The sequence below is a fragment of the Halichoerus grypus genome, chromosome 2 (genome assembly GCF_964656455.1).
Source record: "Halichoerus grypus chromosome 2, mHalGry1.hap1.1, whole genome shotgun sequence".
Lineage (NCBI taxonomy): Eukaryota > Metazoa > Chordata > Mammalia > Carnivora > Phocidae > Halichoerus > Halichoerus grypus.
Window position 1 is genome coordinate 11,105,736 of NC_135713.1, and position 21,648 is coordinate 11,127,383.

The 21,648-nt window shown below is 43.6% G+C and overlaps 1 pseudogene; it reads left to right on the forward strand.

Moving 5' to 3' along the window:
* The first annotated feature begins 528 nt into the window (after positions 1 to 528).
* Positions 529 to 1,453, forward strand: LOC118520170 (protein canopy homolog 2 pseudogene; annotated as a pseudogene).
* The last annotated feature ends 20,195 nt before the right edge of the window (positions 1,454 to 21,648 follow it).

A 21,648-nucleotide genomic window follows, 5' to 3' on the forward strand; every position in this document is an offset into this window, starting at 1 on the left:
TCCCATTTTTAGGAATTGCTCTTTTTAAAAAATTGATACTATTTTTTTAATGTTAAAAAAAATTGATACTTTTTTTTTTTTTTAATGTTCAAACCCAACCATGGAGGGGCACCTGGGTGGCTCAGTCAGTTGAGTGGCTGATTTTGGCTCAGGTCATGATCTCAGGGTGGTGAGATGGAGTCCCAGGTTGAGCTCTGTGCTGGGGGGGGGTGGAGTCTGCATAGAATTCTCTCTCTCCCTCACCATCTGCCCCTCCCCCACCACCTCCACTGACGTGCGCATTCTCCCTCTCTCTCCCCAAAAAAAAGGGGGGGCATGGAATAAGTACTAAAGATATTGAGAAATTATTATTGGATTTGTATAATACTGTAAATATGTTTTTAAGTCTTTATTTACTAAAGCCACATACTCCCCTCCCTGGCAGCCAGGTGCTAGGGTTGGGAGCTAAAGTGAGTCTGGCATCTTCGAGTGCCTGGGCCACGGAGGCAGCCCTAGGGGCAGAGATGGGTCAACCCCATTAGGCTACAGATGAAAGGCTGGGGTTGGCTGGCCCTGGTTTTAGGGGCCCTGCTGGGAGCAGCCGAGGCTCAGAGGAGCCAGGATCTACACTGTGGAGGCTGCAGGGCCCTGGTGGATGAACTAGACTGGGCAACTGCCCAGGTGGATCCCAAGAAAACCATTCAGGTGGGCTCTTTCCAAATCAACCCAGATGGTCACCAGTTAGTGGTGGAGGTGCCTTATGCTCACTCAGAGGCCCATCTCACAGGGCTGCTGGAGGAGGTATGTGACCAGATGAAGGAGCATGAGGATCAGACTCACCCATCCACCCACCGCAAGAACTACGTCCGTGTAGTGGACCAAAATGGAGAATCCAATGAACTGGACCTACAGGCCATCCGGATTGATTCAGACATCAGGGGCACTCTCAAATTTGCTTGCGAGAACGTTATGGAGGAACAGGAGGATGAACTCATTGAATTCTTTTCCCAAGAGGTTGACAATGTGAAAGACAAACTTTGTCGTAGGCGAACAGATCTATGGGACCATGCCCTGTACATATCACTCGATGAGCTATGAACCACTGGAGCAGCCCAGACTGACAGGTTTGATGGGTCACCTCCAGGAGGGGAAGGGGGGACAATGCCTTGTCACTATGTTTTTAATGAAATGAACTGAGAAATTATGAATCCAGAAGTACAAAAAATAAATAAATGAATAAAGCTACATACTGATGTATTTGTAGATGAAACAATGTGATGTTTGGTAATTGCCTTAAAATCCTCCAGCCATGGGACACCTGGGTGGCTCAGTCAGTTGGGCATCCGACTCTCAATTTTGGCTCAGGTCATGATCTCAGGGTTATGGGATCAAGCCCCACGTCAGTCTCCGCACTCAGCTCAGAGTCTGCTTGAGATTCTCTCTCTCCCTCTTCCTCTGTCCCTCCCCCCTGCTCATACTCTCTAAATAAATAAATAAGCAAATAAATAAATGAATAAATTTTTTTAAAAAATCCTCCAGCCACAACAATAATGGAGATGAATAAATAAAACAATTCTCCAAAACCGTCAGAGAATGTGGTTAAGTGTTCAGGTGGGGGATCGGTAACGGAGCTTTCATTAGACGATTCTACTTTCGTGTATTCTTCAACTTTTCCATAATAAAAAGCTAAGAATTTTTTGGTGGTTTACAGTGTTTGACGCTACACACAGCCCAAGTGGGATAAAGCCTGAGAAGAGTGACAGCATGGTGTGAATATTGTGAAGTGAGCAGACACCACATCGTCTTGTTGCTCGGAGGCGCCAGGCTTTCTTCTCACTCCTAACCCCAAACCTCCTCCCTTTATGCCTCTTCACACCAACCGCTCCAGTAATACCACAAAGCCCAAAACACACTGAGGGGTTCCAATCTTGCTATTTCGTGAAAAATGCCCTGCACCTCGTCCACTTGGTAAGTTCCTATTCTTTGCTTCCAGCTTGCTTAGGACTCACCCTCCTCCATAGTAAAGCTTTCCCGAATGTCACTCCCGGCTCTCCATCACTAACCCCTCCCATCCTCGAACAGAGCACAACGCCGTGTAATCATGTGGTCATGACTCATCTCCTCTACTCGAATGAGCCCTTCAAGTATTTACTGTTGGGGGATATTAATAATATTTAACAACCTATACACTAACAAAAATTAATACACGAATCAACTAAAAATTGGTTCTTACAGCCCCGTTTATCCTCTAAATAAGCTAAACTATATGTATTATAAAACAACTAACAAAATCTTATGTTCTAGCACATGTCAGCTTAAAATACATGCCTGGTCTAAGGTATTATCTGATACAGAGAACTGCATCAATCTCTTCCAACAAATCTCCCCCATTAATTGCACAGCCATTGGGTGGCATCGTCGGAGAATTTCTCTTTAATATCAGCTACATTTGTCATGGGGCTGGATGTTCACCCAGTTTCTACTAAATTAACAGCAAATACATTCAGAATTTCCCTGATCCTCATAATATTGAGATTTTTACATATTCAAAATCTCCAGTAACAACATTATCATTCAGTCCCTGAAAATGTCCATGCCCTAATCCCATAAACCCATGGATATATTAATGTACATGGAAAAGGGAACTTTCCAAATGTGAATAAATTAAGGATTTGGGGAGGGGAGAGATCATCTTGATTTATTCAGGTGGGCCCAACATAATCAGCTTTAGAAGCAGGTTGGGGGCCTGGGTGGCTCCGTTGGTTAAGCATCCAATTCCTGATTTCGGCTCAGGTAGTGATCTCAGGGTCATGGGATCAAGCCCCACATCAGGCTCTGTACTCAGAGCGGAGTCTGCTGAAGATTATCTCCCTCTCTCCCCCCTTCTGCCCCCCCCATTCATGAGCCCACAAGTTCGTGTGTGCGCTCTCTCCCTCTCAAGTAAATAAATAAAATCTTGGGGTGCCTGGGTGGCTTAGTAAGTTGAGCATCTGACTACTCATTTCCGCTCAGGTCATGGTCTCAGGGTAATGGGATCAAGCCTCGCCTCTGGCTGCATGCTTGGCATGGAGTCTGCTTGGGAGTCTCTCTCCCTCTCCCTCTGTCCCCTCCCAAATAAATAAGTAAATCTTTAAAAAAATAATAAAATAATAAAATATTTTAAAAACAAACAAACAAACAAAAACAAAGAAGCTGGAGACAGGAGGGTCAGGGAGAAAGAAGCAAATGTGGAGGAAGGAATGTTAGTGTGGTGCAAAGAGATGCCATGAGCCAAGAATGCCAGTGACCTCTGGAAGCTGGAGAAGGAAGGGAAATGGACTGACCCCTAGAGGCTCCAGAAGGAACGCCTGCCAAAACCCTGATCGGAGCCTAGTGAACATGACTTTGGACTTACAAGACAGTATGAAAATAAACTTGGGTTGTTTTCAGTCACCAAGTTTGTGCATTTATTACAGCAGCAATAGGAAACTAATAAACAAACAAGTCTTCAAGGGTGTTTGCTGGTACGTCACATTTAAAATCAAACCCAACCATTCGGGTTCCATGAGCGATGGTTCACTCATGCGGTTAAGGCCGGTTCTGAGGCTTTGGTATAAAGTATCTTCTCTGTGCTTCAGCTTCCTCCTTTGTAGAATGAGCGGGGGAGGGGAATACTAATTACAGTACCCAAACAAATCTTCTTTGAGAACATGGTTGGCCCAGAACAATGCTGTTTGTATTACCCCAGCTTTCTCATAGCCAAAGTCCTAAGGAGAACACAGTTTCTGCACAGGCTCACCAGCCCAGAGGGCACCAGGCATTTGCCCACTGGGGTACCAGGGCCACCATCACTGTTTCCCCACTGCTTCTGAGCCCACCTGGCTGGGAGAAGACACATGGATGGCCCAAGAAGCCATGGTAAGCTCGTTTAGGCAGGTAGGAGGCTTGTCAGGACTAGGGCATCCTTATGGCAGGCGGTAATGGGACTTCCCAGGAGCTGGTGAGTATCAGATCAAGCCTCTGGAGTCCACAGGAGGAAGCAAATAGCAGGCATCCAAGAGACAGAACTGTAGGGACACTGATGGTCTTAGACACACACACACAAAAAGAACAGATGGCAGCCCATAGCTCTGTGCCAGGCATTCATCCTTCAATGCTGGAAAACTGAAAAAGTTCGAGGATTCCTAGTGAGGGGACATAGTGGCCAGGGCAACAGTGGGGCCCTTGGGGATTCTGAGGCAGGGTTTACTTACATATGAAATGAAGGTACTAAACCTTCCAATAATGAGTATGGCCATACCAGCACGTGCTTGTTCATTTCAGCCTTACATAAAATTCTGGTTTGCATACCGTAGTGGATATTGAAGACTGGCTCATTCAACACCCATGCCAATCTACTTTTAGTATTTGTTTGTTGGATTTTTGTTTGGCTTTTTATATTTCCTTTTTATTGAAATATATTTGACCTGTAATATTGACTAAATTGAAGGTATACGACATGTTAATTTGAAATATCTATATATGGTAATGATTGCCATTACAACAAAATAGCACCTCTATCCCTTTAGATAAGGATCATTTCTTTTTAGTGTTTGGAATACTTTCAGTCTCTTAGCTAGTTTAATGATTATAATACAATATTGTTCCCTATATTCACTACACTGTGCATTAGATCTCTAGGGCTTAGTTACTACCTGCTGCAAGTTTGTGCCCTTAAACAATGTCTGTCCCATCCCTCAACCTCCAGTCCCTAGTAACCATTTTACTCTTTGTTTCTAGGAGTTTGAATATTTTTTCTAGATCCCACATATGAGTGATATCACACAGTATTTGTTGTTCTCTGTCTGACTCCTCATTTAGTAAAATGTCCTCAAGGTCCACCCATGTTCTTGCAAATAGCAGGATTTGTTTCTTTCTCAAGCTGAATAATATTCCATTATATATATACCACATCTTCTTGCTTTTTGCTTTGTAGTAACCTGAAAGCTAAAAACTACATGTCGCAGACCCCTCTGCGGCTGTCTTGCAGCTAGAGTTCCACATGTAATTGGAAGTTCCATTCAGACAAACCCGTGGGAGATCTTAAATCAAACTAAGCTTTGAGGCAAGGTAGGGTGTGGGGCATCCATTTTGCTAGTGCAGATTAAGGCAAAGGTGACAGATCCTGGAGCCAGAACCTGGGCAGTGGTTCACTAATCAGGGACAAGTCACATTTCCCACAGTGGCCCAGTTCTGTAGTATGGTTTTAGAAGATTAGCCCAGGCTTATTTCATTCAAAACTTCTAATGATTCAGTCTCACAGCTGTACCCCTAATAGAGTCCTTCATACTTTAAATAACTAAAATGGATACTAATATCTATAATTGAGAACAACAGCCAAGTAAATGGTACCAGAAGTAAACTCAGAGAACAGCACCCCACAGGAACATGGAATCTGAGTTTGGCTTGTATCCAACTGCCTTCAGACACTAGGACACTGACAATCATGGCCACGTGGTCAAATCAGTTGCTTAAGCCGTCATTTTTGGTTGTCTGGAATGAAGTTGACATTGAAGCCCCATGGTTTTGGAAGCCCCAAGGTCACCTGCAATTGCCAATTATGGGGAACATGAAGAATACAGACCTGCGGGTGGCAGCCACCAAGCAGTGTAACTGTGCATGGGGGAAAAGAGAGTCCCAGACCTTTGGAAATCACTGAATCCAGCTCTGAGCTAGCAAAGCATGCAATGTAGGCCCCCAGTTAAATGGCGGAGCATGGAGTTAGTGATAAACGATGTCTGGTACCATATCTATCTCACAGTGATCCAGCAGATACATAAACTCATTCTGTGACCCAGTAGACAAGTGAACACATCCTGTGGTCACTTCCACAATGCCTAAGTGTATAGTCACAAGAGATACCCTTGGCAAATGGCAGAATCCCCCATTTTTCCAGGTACAGATTCTCCTGGAACTACCTCTCCCTGTGAAAACAGAAAGCAGTGCCACCATCAGAGATATGACAGATGCAGGTGGCAATCCTTACCACAAATCCTTTAAAATTGCCTGTTCTACTAGGACCTATCTCAAGACTGAAGATCTCAGGGTACTAGTCTTGGTGTTGATATTGATATTCTGGTCTGGATGAGTCTTGCATTGTGGAATGCTTAGAAGCATCTGTGGCCTCTTGCCACTAGATGCCAGTAGCACAGCCTCCTCACTTGTAACAATGTCTCCAAACATTCCCAAATGTCCCCTGGGGACCGAAATTGCTCTTGGTAGAGAAGCACTGAAATGATGTGAAATAAGCTTAATCAGGGATCGATTCCAATTACAGCTGCTGTTCCAAATAGGATTTCTTGAACTAGAAAGAAACACAATTCTTGTCGAGCCTCTTTGGATTTGGAAGCAACATATCACATATTTGGGTATATTGTCCCTGCCACATAAACATAACATATAAAATTTCCAGCTTTGAGTGGCCCAGAGCAACACACAGCTCTATCTCGTGCAAGCCTCTCTGACCCTTTAACCTAGCTTGGCGTTTCTGGGGAAGATGGGACGCTGCATGGAGCTCAGAAAAAAAAATCGTAACAGAGGCCCCGTGCCCACTTTGGAAATAACTCTTTTTTAAAACAGCCCCTGGCTGGTACGGGGCCTGATAGAAACTCATAGTATCCATGGTACCCGAAATTCCCATTATGAATCCAGGGTTTTCTGATCCTTCAGGTCACAAATTCAGACTTACATAATGAATGCCCACCAGATCCTGAAGGCACAGGTAAATTCTGTGAGCAGGAAGCTTACATTCCCAGTGAACCTACATCTGTGAACAGTTACTTCTCTCTCAACCCACACATGGCACCTCTTGGGAGGCAGGTCACTTCTGCCTCTCCTCCTGTGCATTGTGCAATACTTCTGGTTTGACCCAACTCCTAGAACCTAAAACATGGAATCTTACAAGATCATCTTTTCCAACTTCCTTATAGGATAGATTAGGAAACTCATGCCTGGAAAAATTTGGTCCTTTCCCCCAAATGATAAAGGCAGGTGGTGACTGACTAGGACAAGAACTTGGGGCTCCTTACTCGTGGTCTTTCTGCATATTTGAAGGTAAAGAGTTGGTCTAAGATTCTTGAATAAGAAGTGATTCTGCATCCTGCTCCAGCCCCTTCCTTGACACTTGTCATATCCAGAGAAAGAAAAGTTATCAGTCTGTTGCATTTCACAACATTGTTAAACTTCTACAAAAATAGAGGAAGCTTTGACTATGTAACCCAAAACCTTCCCATCAGTTCATCTCTGCTTCTTGTCTCTATCCCTAGCTGGTTTACCTAGCCTCTCAGAGCTTATAGGAATCCTTCCTCAAGTCCAAGGTAATCATAAGCACACTTTGCCCTAGATTTGCTTGAAACTGGCATAAGGGAATACATTAGAATTGTGAAAACAATTCTTTATGCAAGAAATTAAGGGCAAGCCCATAATCCATGAAGCATAATAAAATTCACATTATAGGGACCTCAGAACAAGAAAAGAGAGAAAAGGGGGCAGAATATTTATTTGAAGAAATAATGACTGAAAAATTCCCTCATCTGGGGAAGGAAACAGATATCCAGATCCAGGAGGTACAGTGATCGCCCCCAAAATTCAACCCAAAGAGGTCCACACCAAGACACATCGTAATTAAAATGGTAAAAAGTAGTGATAAAAAAAAAAAATTTGTTGAATTTTTCTCAGCAAGAGAAAAGAAGACAGTTACATACAAGGGAAACCCCATGAGGCTATCAGCAGATTTTTCAGCAGAAATTTTGCAGGTCAGAAGGGAATGGCCTTGCTGGCTATCATTCAAAGTACAAGGAGAGATAAAGAGTTTCTCAGACAAACAAAAGCTAAAGGAGTTCACTAAACCAGTCCTACAAGGAAGGCTAAAGGAGACTCTTTGAGTGAAAAGAAAAGACCATAAGTAAGAGAAAGAAAAGTAGAAAAAAGGCAGGAAAAAGAAGTATATGTGGAAAAATCGGTCAAGATATTCACAAAATAAAAGGGTGTAAAATATATGACACCATATACCTAAAATGTGAGGGGAGAGGAGTAAAGAATGGGTTCAAACTTAAGCAACCATCAACTTCAAATAGACTGCTATATGCAGGAGATGTTCCATACAAACCTAATGGTAATCACAAATCAAAACCAGCAATAGATATGCAAAGAATAAAGAGAAAGGAATTCAAGTATACCACTAAAGAAAGCCAACAAACCATGAAAAAGAGCAAGAGAAGGATCAGAGAAAATCTATAGAAACAACCATGAAATAAGTAATAAAATAGCAATAAATACATATCTACCGATAAACACTTTGAATGTAAATGGATTAAATGCTCCAATCAAAAGACACAGGGTGACAGGGTGGAGAAAAAGACAATACCCATCTATAAGAGACTCATTTCAGACCAAAAGACAACTGCAGATTGAAAGTGAGGGAATGGAGAAATATTTATCATGCAAACAGATGTCAAAAGAAAACCAGGGTAGCAATATTTATATTGGACAAAATAGACTTTAAAACAAAGACTATAACAAGACAAAGAAGAATACTATATAATAATAAAGGGGACAATCCAACAAGAGGATATAACAAATGTAAATATTAATGCACCCAACATGGGAGCACCCAAATACATATAACAGTTAATAACAAACATAAAGGAAATAATCAATAGTAATACAATAATAGTTGGAGACTTTAACACCCCATTTACATAGATGAAGAGATCATCCAAACAGAAAATCAACAAGGAAACAGTGGCTTTGAATGACACACTGGACCAAATGGATTTAACAGACATATTCAAAACATTCCATCCTAAAATAGAATACACATTCTTTTCAAGTGCATATAGAACATCCTCCACAATAGATTTCATATTAAGTCACAAAACAAGTCTGAACAAATTCAAAAAATTCCAAGTCATACTATACATCTTTTCTGATTACAATGCTATAAAACTGGAAGTCAACTGGAGTTAAAAATCTGGAAAGACCACAAATACATGGAGGTTAAATAATATGCTACTAAACAATGAATGGGTTAGCCAAGAAATCAAAGAAAAAATTAAAAATTACACTGAAACAAACAAAAATGAAAACACAATGCTCCAAAACCTTTGGGATACAGCAAAAGTGGTTCTAAGAGGGAGATTTATAGCAATACAGGCCTACTTCAAGAAGCAAGAAAAATTTCAAATAAACAACCTAAACTTACACCTAAAGGAGCTAGAAAAAGAAGAAAAAACAAAACCTAAACCCAGCAAAAGGAAGGAAATAATAAAGATGAGAGCAGAAATAAATGATATAGAAACTAAAAAATAATGTATCAATGAAACCAGGAGCTGCTTCTTTGAAAAAATTAATAAAATTGATTAACCTCTAGCCAGAGTCGTCCAGAAAAGAGAGAGAGAGAGAGAGGGTCCAAATAAACAAAATCACTAATGAAAGAAAAGAAAGAACACCACAAAAATACAAACAACTGTAACAAAATAAAACCTATATGCCAACAAATTGGACAACTTAGAAGAAATAGATAAATTCCTAGAAACATATAACCTACCAAAACTAAAGCAGGAAGAAATACAAAATTTGAACAGACTGATTACCAGCAATGAAATTGAATCAGTAATCAAAACACTCCCCAAAAAATAAAAGTCCAGGACCAGATGGCTTCCCAGGCAAATTCTACCAAACATTTAAAGAAGAGTTAATACCTATTTTTCTCAAACTGTTCCAAAAAATAGAAGAGGAAGGAAAACTTCCAAATTCATTCTATGAGGCCAGCATCACCATGATAACAAAACCAGATAAAGACACTACTAAAAAAGAGAACTACAGGCCAATATCGCTCATGAATATAGATGCAAAAATCCTCAACAAAATATTAGCAAACTGAATCCAACAATACATTAAAAACAATCATATGCCACAATCAAGTGGGGCTTATTCCCAGGATGCATGGGTGGTTCAATATTTGTAAAACAATCAACTGAACAATATTCACAAACACATGAATAACAGAAAGAATAAGAACCATATGATCACTTGCAGAGATGGAGAAAAAGCATTAAACCAAGTACAACATCCATCCATACATCATGCAGGGGCACCTGGCTGGCTCAGTCAGATGAGCATGTAACCCTTGATCTTAGGGTCGTGAGTTTGAGCCCCACAATGGGCACAGAGATCCCTTAAATAAATAAATAAACTTTAAAAAGAGAGAGAGAGAGAAAACAAAAACAAAAGCCTCTGCAAAGTATATCTAGAGGGAACACACCTCAACATAATAAAGGCCTTAAACGGAAAAACCCACAGCCAACATCACACTCAATGCTGACAAACGGAGAGCTTTTCCCCTAAGGTCAAGAACAAGACAAGTATGTTCACTCTCACCACTTTTATTCAACACAGTACTGGAAGTCCTAGCCACAGCAATTAGACAACAAAAAGAAATAAGAGGCATCCAAATTGGTAAGGAAGAAATAAAACTCTCACTATGTGCAGATGACATGATGCTAAATATAGCAACCCTAAAGACTCCGCCAAAAAACTCTCAGAACTGATAAATGAATTCAGTAAAGTCACAGGATACAAAATCAATGTATAGAAATCTGTTGCATTCCTATACACTAATAGTAAAGCAGCAGGAAGTTAAATTAAGAAAACAATCCCATTTATTATTGCACCAAAAACAAAACATCTAGGAATAAAAAACCAAAAAGGTAAAAGACCTGTACTCCGAAAACTATAAAATACGGATGAAAGAAATTCAGGACAACACAAAGAAATGGAAAGACATTCCATGCTCATGGATTGGAAGAACAAATATTGTTAAAATGTCTATACTACCCAAAGCAATCTACACATTTAATGCAATCCCTATCAAAATACCAACAGCATTTTTCACACAACTAGAGCACACAATCCTAAAATTTGTATGGAACCACAAAAGATCTCAAATAGCAAAAGCAATCTTGAAAAAGAAAAACAAAATTGGAGGTATCACAATGTCAGATTTTAAGTTATATTACAAAGCAGTAGTAATTAAAATAGTATGATCCTGGCATAAAAATAGACATTTAGATCAACAGAATAGAACAGAAAATTCAGAAATAAACCCACAATCATATGCTCAGCGGGAAGCCTGCTTCTCCCTCTTCCGCTCCCCCTGCTTGTGCTTTCTCTCTCTCTCTCTCTCTCAAATAAATAAATAAAATATTTTAAGAAATAATAAAAAAATAATAATAAATGGCCAGAAGACATGAACAGACATTTCTCCAAACAAGACACATGAAAAGATGCTTAATATCACTCATCATCAGGGAAATACAAATCAAAACTACAATGGACATCACCTCACACCTGTCAGAATGGCTAAAATCAAAAACACAAGAAATAAGTGTTGGCGAGGATGTGGAGGAAAAGGAACCCTCTTGCACTGCTTTTGGGAATGCAAACTGGTGCAGCCACTGTGGAAGACAGTATGGAGGTTCCTCAAAAAGTTAAAAATAGAACTAGCCTACAGTCCAGTAATCGAACTACTAGGTATTTACTCCCCAAAATACAAAAACACTAATTCAAAGGAATACATGCATCGCTATGTTTATCGCAGCATTATTTACAATAGCCAAGATATGGAAGCAGCCCAAGTGTCCATCAATAGATGAATGGATGAAGATGTGGTATATTCATATATATATATATGTATATATATATATGAACGTTCATATATATATATAAATGTTACCATTTGCAACAACATGGATAGAGCTAGAGAGTATAATGTTAAGCGAAATAAGTCAGTCAGAGAAAGACAAATACCATATGATCTCATTCATATGTGGAATTGAAGAAACAAAACAAATGAGCAAAAGGAAAGAGAAAGAGAGAAACCAAGAAAGAGAGTCTTAACTATAGAGAACAAACTGAGGTTACCAGAGAGGGGGAGGGTGGAGGAATATGTGAAAAAGGGAATGGGGATTAAAGAGTACACTTCTATGAAAAAATAAAATGATATAAATAAATAGATAAAAAAATTTTAGAAAGAAATTAAGGCTAAGCCATCTGGAGGTGTCTTATTTCGTTTTTTTTTTTTTTAAGATAATAGTGCAATTACAGAGTCAATATCACCTGATGAAGTGACTTCATCACCTATAAAAATATTTATAAGGGGTGCCTCGCTGGCTCAGCTGGAAGAGCATGCGACTCTTGATCTTGGGGTCACAAGTTCAAGCCCTGCACTGGGTATAGAGATTACTAAAAAAAAAATAAAACTTTTTTTTTTAAGTAGGCTCCACACCCAGCATGGAGCCCAACACGGGGCTTGAACTCCTGACCCTAAGATCAAGACCTGAGCCCAGATCGAGTTGGGTGCTTAACCAAATGAGCCACCCAGGAGCCCCTAAAAAAAAATAAACTTTTAAAAAAATATAAGTTTCACACAAAAATGAATGGTCTGATTATATAAAACTTACAGGTATTTTCTGAAAAAATAATATTAAAATTCACATTTATTTTGCCTCAATTCCTTATCTTCAAGCAATATGTCACTTCATTATTTTTAGGCTTTTCCACAAGGTGGGGCTAATCTCTAAGCAATTCTGTTGCTGAGGAGAGAGGCATTGGAAATGTCTGATTATGAAGTGTTACTCCCATGAGCATTCTTGATAGGATGGCCCATTAACAGCAACTCTAGGAATCATTAATGAAGATAAAGGATAAATATTTCCAGCACTATATGAGGAACTGTAACTTCTCAGCCTCTGCTCATTCAGGGAATGGTCTTCCCACCCAGGCTTGCCTTCTCCATCTCCCCAGTTCCTGACTTCGCTGGGGACGCCAGTGTGAAGGGCATGGGAAGCATGCGGCTCTTCCATCTTTGTTCTCAGTAGCCCCTGATCCCCTCAGAAGCAGATGCCATGCCAAGAGCCAGGGGTCTTTAGAAGATCTCCATTAGCTCAGGAGAAGCAGAAAATCTATTCAGGTCTATTTCGATGATGGGCGAGGCAGGAAAATGGGAAGACTGAGGGAAGGCTGTGCCAGGAAAGCCTCTGCCTGCCTCATCTCATTGAATCCTGGTAATAACCCTACGGGGGGCTTGATTCACCCCATCCAACAGAAGATACCAACTACAACTTTGAGAAGCATCTCACTGGGGGCGCCTCGCTGGCTCAGTCAGTGGAGCCTACAACTCGTGATCTCGGGGTTTGAGCCCCATGTTGGGTATACAGATTACTTTTTTAAAAATTAAAAAAAAAAAGGGGGGGCTGGGTGGCTCAGTTGTTAAGCATCTGCCTTCAGCTCGGGTCACGATCCCGGGGTCCTGGGATCGAGCCCCACATCGGGCTCCCTGCTCTGCGGGAAGCCTGCTTCTCCCTCTCCCACTCTCTCTGCTTGTGTTCCCTCTCTCGCTGGGTCTCTCTCTGTCAAATAAATAAATAAAATCTTTAAAAAAAAAAAAATCTTAAAAAAAAAAAATTAAAAAAAAAAAAAAGGAAGAAGCAGCAGCATCTCACTGTAGGTCGCCTAGCTGGAATATGACGGTTTGTCTGACTGCAAAGCCTTCTTACTTTCCTACCACGTGTGGTATGTAGATATTTGTAACCCTATGTAAAAAGTTAGAATCCAGGGGCACCTGGGTGGCTCAGTCTCTTGAGTGTCCAACTCTTGGTTTCAGCTCAGGTCATAATTTCATGGGTCATGCAATCGAGCCCTATGGTGGGCTCCACACTTGGTGAGGAGTCTGCTTGAAAGATTCGCTCCCTCTGCCCCTCCTCCACCTCAAATAAATAAATAAATCTTAAAAAAAAAAAATTAAAAAGCCTAGAATGCACACGGCTCAGTCTCCCCATGGAGTCCTATACACAAACTATCAGAGCCCTGGAGACAAAAGTGGTTTCAAAAAAAATTCTATTTCTTGTACACCTAAAACTAACATTACATTATATGTCAATTACATTCCAGTAACAGAAAACATCTAATTATTGCTTGCATATCTCCAAGAACATTAAAGGGGATTCAACTCACAACCCATAGAAACGTTTCTCAGAACTCTTCCTTCTGCTGCTCCATTCTCTCACTGCCCAATGCTGTTCCAGGATTTCTCACACACAGACTCCCACATCTCCTCTCTCTCCTCTTCCACTTCCATCTTTCCTAGCTTGGCTACATCCTTCCCCATTTCTTGCCTCTCTGGTTCACTGCCAGGCTGGCAGCTCCAAGTCTCCTTTGAAGGTGAAGGCAATCGGCACAGATCTCTCGCTTGGATATCCCAGGTCCCAGCTCAAGCCAAATGGGAGTCAAACACATATAGCATTTGGACATTTGAAATAAGATGGGGAATTCCTCAGGGAGGGTGATACATAAGAGTTGAATGACATAAGGATTTTAGGGGATTTTCTTCTCTTTCCCTTATTTTGGCCAATGGAGAAGGAAGAGCCACTAAAGATTGCACAGAATCTCAGAGGAAAGCCAGGGAGGGATGATCGGAAGGACAACTCTCCCAGATAATATTCACACCCTAAACTGTGGTTTGGGCCGAGGGAAGGGGCCACACGTTAGCTCCATGGGGATGCTGTGAGAACTGAGGGGAACAGCTGGTACAGTTTTGATGGGACCGAGCACCATCCTTCATAAAAGAAGGATATCGTGCCCATTCAAGCACAGACACACCATGGTTTTTAGTTTGAGACAGGACCTGCCTCCCAGCCAGGTTCTCAAAACCTAGAGAGACAGATGCCTTGGTACCAGAAGCCAACATCTTTTCACACTATGGTGACAGTAAATTTTATATGTCAACTTGGCTAGACACAGAACCCAGATATTTGGTCAAACACTAGTCTAGATGTTGCTGTGAAGGTATTTCTTAGATAAGATTCACAATTAAATAGTAGATTTTAAGTAAAGCAGATTACCCTCCATACTATGGGTGGGCCTTACCCAATCAGTTGAAGGCCTCAAGAGAAAAAAGGCTGGAGATACCCCAAGGAAGAAGGATTCCTAATAGACTTTTTTAAAAGTCTTCAGACTTGAGCTGCACGTCAACCTCTCCCTAGGTCTCCAGCCTGCTGGCGGACCCTGCAGATACTGGATGAGTCAGGCTCTACAATTGTGAGAGCCAATTCCTTAAAATAAATCTCTCTTGATCTATAGATAGATAGATAATATATCTATCCTATTGGTTCGGTGTCTCTGGAGAACCCTAATACAACTACTGGCCCCAAACATCAACCCCTATAATCTCACCCAGCCAACTTCCTCTGTCCTCCAGTGGTTCCCTGTTTTACTCAGTAAAAGCCAAAACCTTCACAAAGGTCTCCAGCATCCCCACCCCATTTACAAAAACCTCCTGGCCCCTCCCTGCCCCTGCATCCCATTTCCTCAGCAACTCATCCCCCACCAGGCATGCTCCAGGCTCAGGCTGTTGCACCCACTGTCCCTTTTGCTGCAGTGGTCCTTCCCCGTGTGTCCACATGGCCAGCGTCTACACCTCCTGCAAGTCCTCCCTCAACCATCATCTTCATCATCAGGGCTACTCAACCACACTGTTACAATTTCAACCCCCCCCCCCCCCACCGACATACATACTTAAAGCTCCTTACTCTTCTCCCTCCTTTTAATCCACAGCATTAGTCATCTTCTAACATATAAATGAAATGTGCTTATTTACTCTCATTGTTTACTGCCTCCCTTGACTAGAATGGAAGCTGCACCAGGGTGAGGACTCTTGGATTGGGTTCTCTGACATACCTCAGAATCCTAACATCATGCCTGAGACATGGTGGGTACTCAATAAATATGTGTGGATCCCACACACACCCCCGCCCCAGCTACATCCCCTCTCTCATCAGATCGCCTCTAAAGATGGCTTCTCCTTGTTCTCTCTCATTGTGCCCCTCCTCCTCATTCTCTTGTGAACACACCACATCTGGCTTTTGGCCCCTCAACTCCTGACACAGCTCATCAAAGGCACTGGGGCCTCCATGTGGCTAAATCCAATGGGAAGTTCTGTCTTCATCTTCGCTTTCAGCTGTATTTGACAAAGTTGGTCACCACTTCTTGAAACACTTTGTTCATTTGACCCAGGACCTGCTCTCAATTCTGCTCTGACCCACTGGCTCCTTCTCTTGGCTCCCAGACGTGTGAAGGTCAAGTTGTCTCAGATCCCAGACTTCAGTCCTTGTTTCCACTAACACTCACCCCTAGATGACCTCACTGAACCTCAAGATTCCTCTCTCCAAACTTGACCACTCCTCTGAACTCTAGCAATGGACACCCATGTTCCCCATGCAGGCATCCAACCCACGTCAAATTCAGCATTTCCCAGATCATGTCCCATTTCCCTCCCAAACATGCTCTTCCCAGCATCTTCCCCATCTCAGGGGAGGGCAGCTCCATCCTTCCAGGCGCTAAGGCAGAAACCCATGCAGTCAACCCTGACTGTATTTTCTCATTACCTCCTCTCACTTCTAATCTGTCATCAAATCCTACCAGCTCTGCTGCAAAATGCGTCCAGAATCTGATCATCTCTTTGCTCATCCAACACTAGCACTCCTGCCCAAGCTACTGTTACTCCCCCCTCCCCAGATTATGACAACAGCTACCAAATGTTTCTACTTTCCCACACAAGCCAGAACTGTCCCCTCAAAATGGAGGTTGAAACATATTCATCCTACCAGGGCCCCCATGATCTCTCCATATCTCTCTTACCCCCTTTTCCTCTTTGTCCACTACACTCCAAGCGCACGACCTCCATCAGCTATTCCATTAACAATCACACTCAGGCCACAGGACCTTTGCACATGATGTTCTTATTCCCTGGAGCCCTGTTTGCCAGATATCCACATGATTTTCTCAAGCCTTTCAGGACCCTGCTCAAATGCCCCTTATCAGTGAAGCAACTCCTGACCACTTCATATAAAATAACAAGCCCCACCACACCATCTCCACAGAGTTCTCCAGCCCTCTTGCTTCACTGACTTTTGTCCATGGTGCTCATCGACAGCTGACATAGTACATGTTATCCCCCCAGAATGGAAGCTAAGGAGAGCAGGGACCTGGTGTTCACTGCTGAATCCCAGGACCTAGAATAGCACCTGGCTCATAGTAGGTGCTGAATAAACACACAATAAAGTGAAAATCCAGATGATCTGGACATCAGTGGTCTAGGAAACACACTTCTAAAGGAAACTCGTGAGCTCTTTGGAGCCAGGATTGTGTTTTGTTCACATCTGCATCCTGGCACCCATCACCATGTCTGGCTCGGAGTCGATCATATAAACATTTGTAGAAGAGACTGATGAATGTTAGTTACTCCCCACACCTCATCCTTCCATGTGGAGGGACTTCAGCAGATCCCCACTCCTGGCCTCTTCCCCATCCCTCATTCATTCTTGCCTGTGGGGAGGAGTGACATACATAATAGGAGAGAAGTGGATCACGCGGGCTCTCTCCCCCATCCTCCTCCCTGTCCTGGCTGCTGGAAGGGGCAGCTCCAAGGGAGGCTTCCCTTACCCAGCAGACAAGGAGACCCAAATGGCTGCAGACAGAAAGCCAGTTGCCCACCACCTTCATCGGTAACCACAGGTAAATATTTTCGTCTTCATCAGTCTGACAGTCTGGATCGCTCAAGCCTTCTGAGTGAAGGAGGGAAAGGAGGCGATTATTTGTCAGCCCCTCACTCCCAAATTAGCCCCCTCCATCTTCTCTCTCTCTCTCCACCTCATCCCACCCCAACCTGCTCAGACATTGGGTGTCTGTGTAAACAACCTCTGTCTCCTGATTTTCCAAAAAGGGCACCTCTGGCAAGTTAGGAAATCATTTGCAAACCTGGTGAGCACTTGAATTATCTCAGACGCTCCAAATAAATACAGATTCTCGAGCCTACTACAAAGACACTTTACAAAGGACCCAGGAAGCCGTACCTTTCCCGACTCTCAGTTACTGCTCCCGCAACCCACCAGTGCCAGTCCCACCTCAGGGCTGAGGGGACAGACCCAGCCCCCTCCCATGCCCAAAGAAGTCCAGGACGCTTTCCACGAGTTTATTCCTCTTCCACTGAGCTTACAAACAGGTGCAGCCCCCAGGTGACACCCCCACCTGCCGGCTCCCATCCAAACTTGAGGACTGAAGTTGTAGGTAGGCTGGAGCAGTGGCTCCAAACATTTATGTCTCTGGAACCCCCTACACTCTTAAAAATTATCAAGAACCCAAAGCCTGTGTGCATGTGCGTTATATCTACTGATATTTACTCCATTCGAAATCAAAACTGAGATGAGTTGAAAACACAAGAAAACCCCAGCACACGTTCCATCAGCCGTCAGAGCAACAACACTGCCACAAGCCAGGAAGCCCCTGGAAAGAAGCTCCAGGTGCGAGATGCCTTAGGACTAGCATGCACGTGGTTCTGACCTCAAGGACCCCCTGGAACAAGTTTGAGGCCCCCCAGGCATCGCTGACGATACTTAGAGAACCTCTGTGCAGGGGAATGGACAGGATCCCCAGGCCTCCTGTGGGACACGGATGGGGGCATGACCACACTCTGGTTGGCAGTATCTCCTGCTCTGTTGGAAGTAAGAAGGGTCCTGGGACGTGAAATCTACAAGGCGATCGACTGGCTCAATCCCTCAGACTAATGTCAGACCCAAGTGCTGGCACCAACAGAAGATACCTGTTGAGCAGGCAGAATGACAGCCCCGGGGATGCCCACATCTTAACCCCTGGAGCCTGTGCATGTGCAGATGGAATTAAGGTTGCTGGTCAGCTGACTTTAAAACAGGGAGCGTATCCTGGATCGTGCAGGTGAGCTCAGTGTAATCACAAGGGCCCTTAAAAGTAGACGACAGAGGCGGGAGAGGGGGTCAGAGAAAGAGATGGGACTGAAGAAGAATGATCAGAGACACGGTGTTGCTGCCTCGAAGGGCCAAGAACCAAGGAACGTGGCCTCTACAAGCTGGAAAGGGCGCGGGAGCTGTCTCTCCCAGCGCCTCCAGAAAGGAGTGCAGCCCCACCAACGCTTTGATTTTAGCCCAGTGAAACCCACGTCAGATTTCCAACCTACAGACTGTTAGATAATACATTTGTGTTGCTTTAGGCAACTAGGTTTGTGGTTGTTACAACAGCCGCAGGAAATTAACTCACCTGTTAAAGCTGTATAGCCTCTGAGCCTCCCACCTAACAGGGAACGGCCCAGAAGATCCCTGAAGGAGGGGACGCCTTCCTATGGGCGGACGTGGCAGCACCAGACCCAGCCAGGAGCTCACGGCACCAGCCAGTCAGCAACAGGATGACACCAGAATCCCAGGCCCACCATCCCCGTCACTCCGCCTGTCCACAGTGGCTTAAGCTCTAGACCAAAGGCCAATCCAAAGTGGTTTCATTGAGGCTTCTACACCTTCCAGTGTTTTTCAAATGGGTATCTGGGTTTCAGCAGCCCTGTGCCCCATCCCCATCCCATGCTCCATCAGGTGACTTGAGGATAACTAGTAATTTAGTACTTAGTCCCCAGCCAGAGAGACACTCCCTTAGCCTAGACCGTGGCCACACCAGAGTGACCACCCCCAGGAGACCCGGAGACATCACCACCAGCTGGACACAGCTTCAGGTTTTTTCCTGGGGAAGGTGGGGCAATGCACCCATTATGGAATGAGTGTTGGAAGGAGCATGTGTGTCCATTCTGAGCCACCCAGCAGCCCAGGGATGGAAAATCATGTATCAATCAATGTATCAGCCCTCGGAATTCAGAATTAGAGCTAACAGAGAATCTGTCTCTTGGGTGGCTATAAATGTGAGGGCTCAGAAACCATGGGTTGGCTTCTTCTGCCTCCAGGCAGGCTATGGATGCCAACAAAGCCAATCTTCAGAAAGAGAGGAACACGAGTGAAGCAAACACCCGTGTGTGCAGAGATCAGAGTCAGGTTACCTGCCGGTCCTGAGTCTGGTACCTTTCTCGGGTCCAAGCACCATCACCACCCACGTGGTGATTGCCCGACACAACCCTGGCCCATTCCTGGCCCATTCGCTTTTCCTGCTTTAGTGGGTGTAGGTTTCTTGCAACCAAAAGAGTCCTGCAGGAATCCTGCAGGAAGCATTTACTAGAACACATATTAAAATCCATAACCAATATTTATTCAGCTCCTCAACATGCTCCTGTGAGCAGAATCTGGGGTTAATACACTAAGCCAGGTGGTAGAGTCCCACACTTTCATGCACCACCTCTCAACCCCCAGCCTCCCCTATACCTGGGACCCTGGGCCCCTGGGCCCCTGGTTCTGCCCCAGCTGTCACTGCTGCATCCAACTCTGGTGGGCACCCGCACCTTCTCCCATGCACTGCCCACAACATCTCTTGCTTGGTGCCCAGGCTTCATGCCTCTCACCGCCAGACCCCTGGAGTCGGCTTGTCAGCCATCATGCCCAACCAGAAGAGCCAGGGAACCAAAGCCAGTGAAGCAAACATTCACCAATGAGGAAATGAAGCACAAGATAAATTCTTCCTTGCTTCCCTCCACTGGACTGACCGTCCTCATCTCATGTGGCCTCATGGCTGACAGTCCCACCAGGCTGCTCCCTGGAAGCAGCCAGCTAAATAACACACCCTCATGCTGGCTCCCCTTCCTTCGCCACCTCATTCTGCCTTTCCTTCCCTCTTGCCCCCCTGACACTGCACTCTTAATAAGCTGGTAACACAAATCCATGCCTCGGGCTCTGCTCTTTAGGGAACTCATTGCAAGATGTTCTTGTTTGAAATGAGGTCTATGGTAAACTCAGAAGCTGAATAGGGCAGAGATTTAAAAAACAATTCCTGGCTAGTCTTCTTTTTGGTAACTGAAGATGGAACAGGATACTACAGTAACTGAAGAGAAGACATAAAACAGTTGATCCCCCTACCAATGTTACTCTAGTAACAAAAGTAAGATCCTATTAGCAAATATATTACGTTTAATCCATCATTATCCACCAAAGATGAGAGACTGTAATCAGAGGCTTCAATGGGACTCCTCATATAAGGACTCCTTTTGCCTGGAGGAAAATGAACACAGTGGTGAACTTCATAAACCTGTCCCATGGAAACGAAAACCCAAAAACGCCCAATTCAAGGAAGCCACTTCATAAGCAACCACTAGGTGGCGAGCTTGAACCATCTGTTGGCTTCCTTATCTGGGTAAAGAGTCACCCCAGGGTTGGCTCTGCTCTCATTCTAGTTGATAAGAACTTGTTATTTGGACAAACTGAAATTTACTTGCAATAACCTGAGAATTTAAGAAATCTCTAAATTTTAAGAGTTGAAAATTGTTTTATTAAATCCTAGAGAATTTTTTCCTTGTCCATTAGCCATGGGTTTTTTGTTACTACTGCTCTTCTAAGCTTCCTATTCTTGAGAGGGAGGCATTTCTTATTACAGATGGTTTGATGAGGTCTTTGGTTCTGTTTTACCTTAATTTTGAGGAGTTTGTGTGTTTGCTGTTTAAACAAGGTATTATGAACTAAAACCTCTCCTACAGTAAGTAGCATTTCTCAAACGAAGCCAGGGCAGAAACGGAGGCTGTATATTGAGCTGGGTCCCTGGAGACCCCAGGCAGGTAGAAAGCGCCAGGGAGTGGAGGATGTGCTGTGTGCAGGATGGGAGAAGCACCGGGATACCGTGGTAACCAGATACATATATATA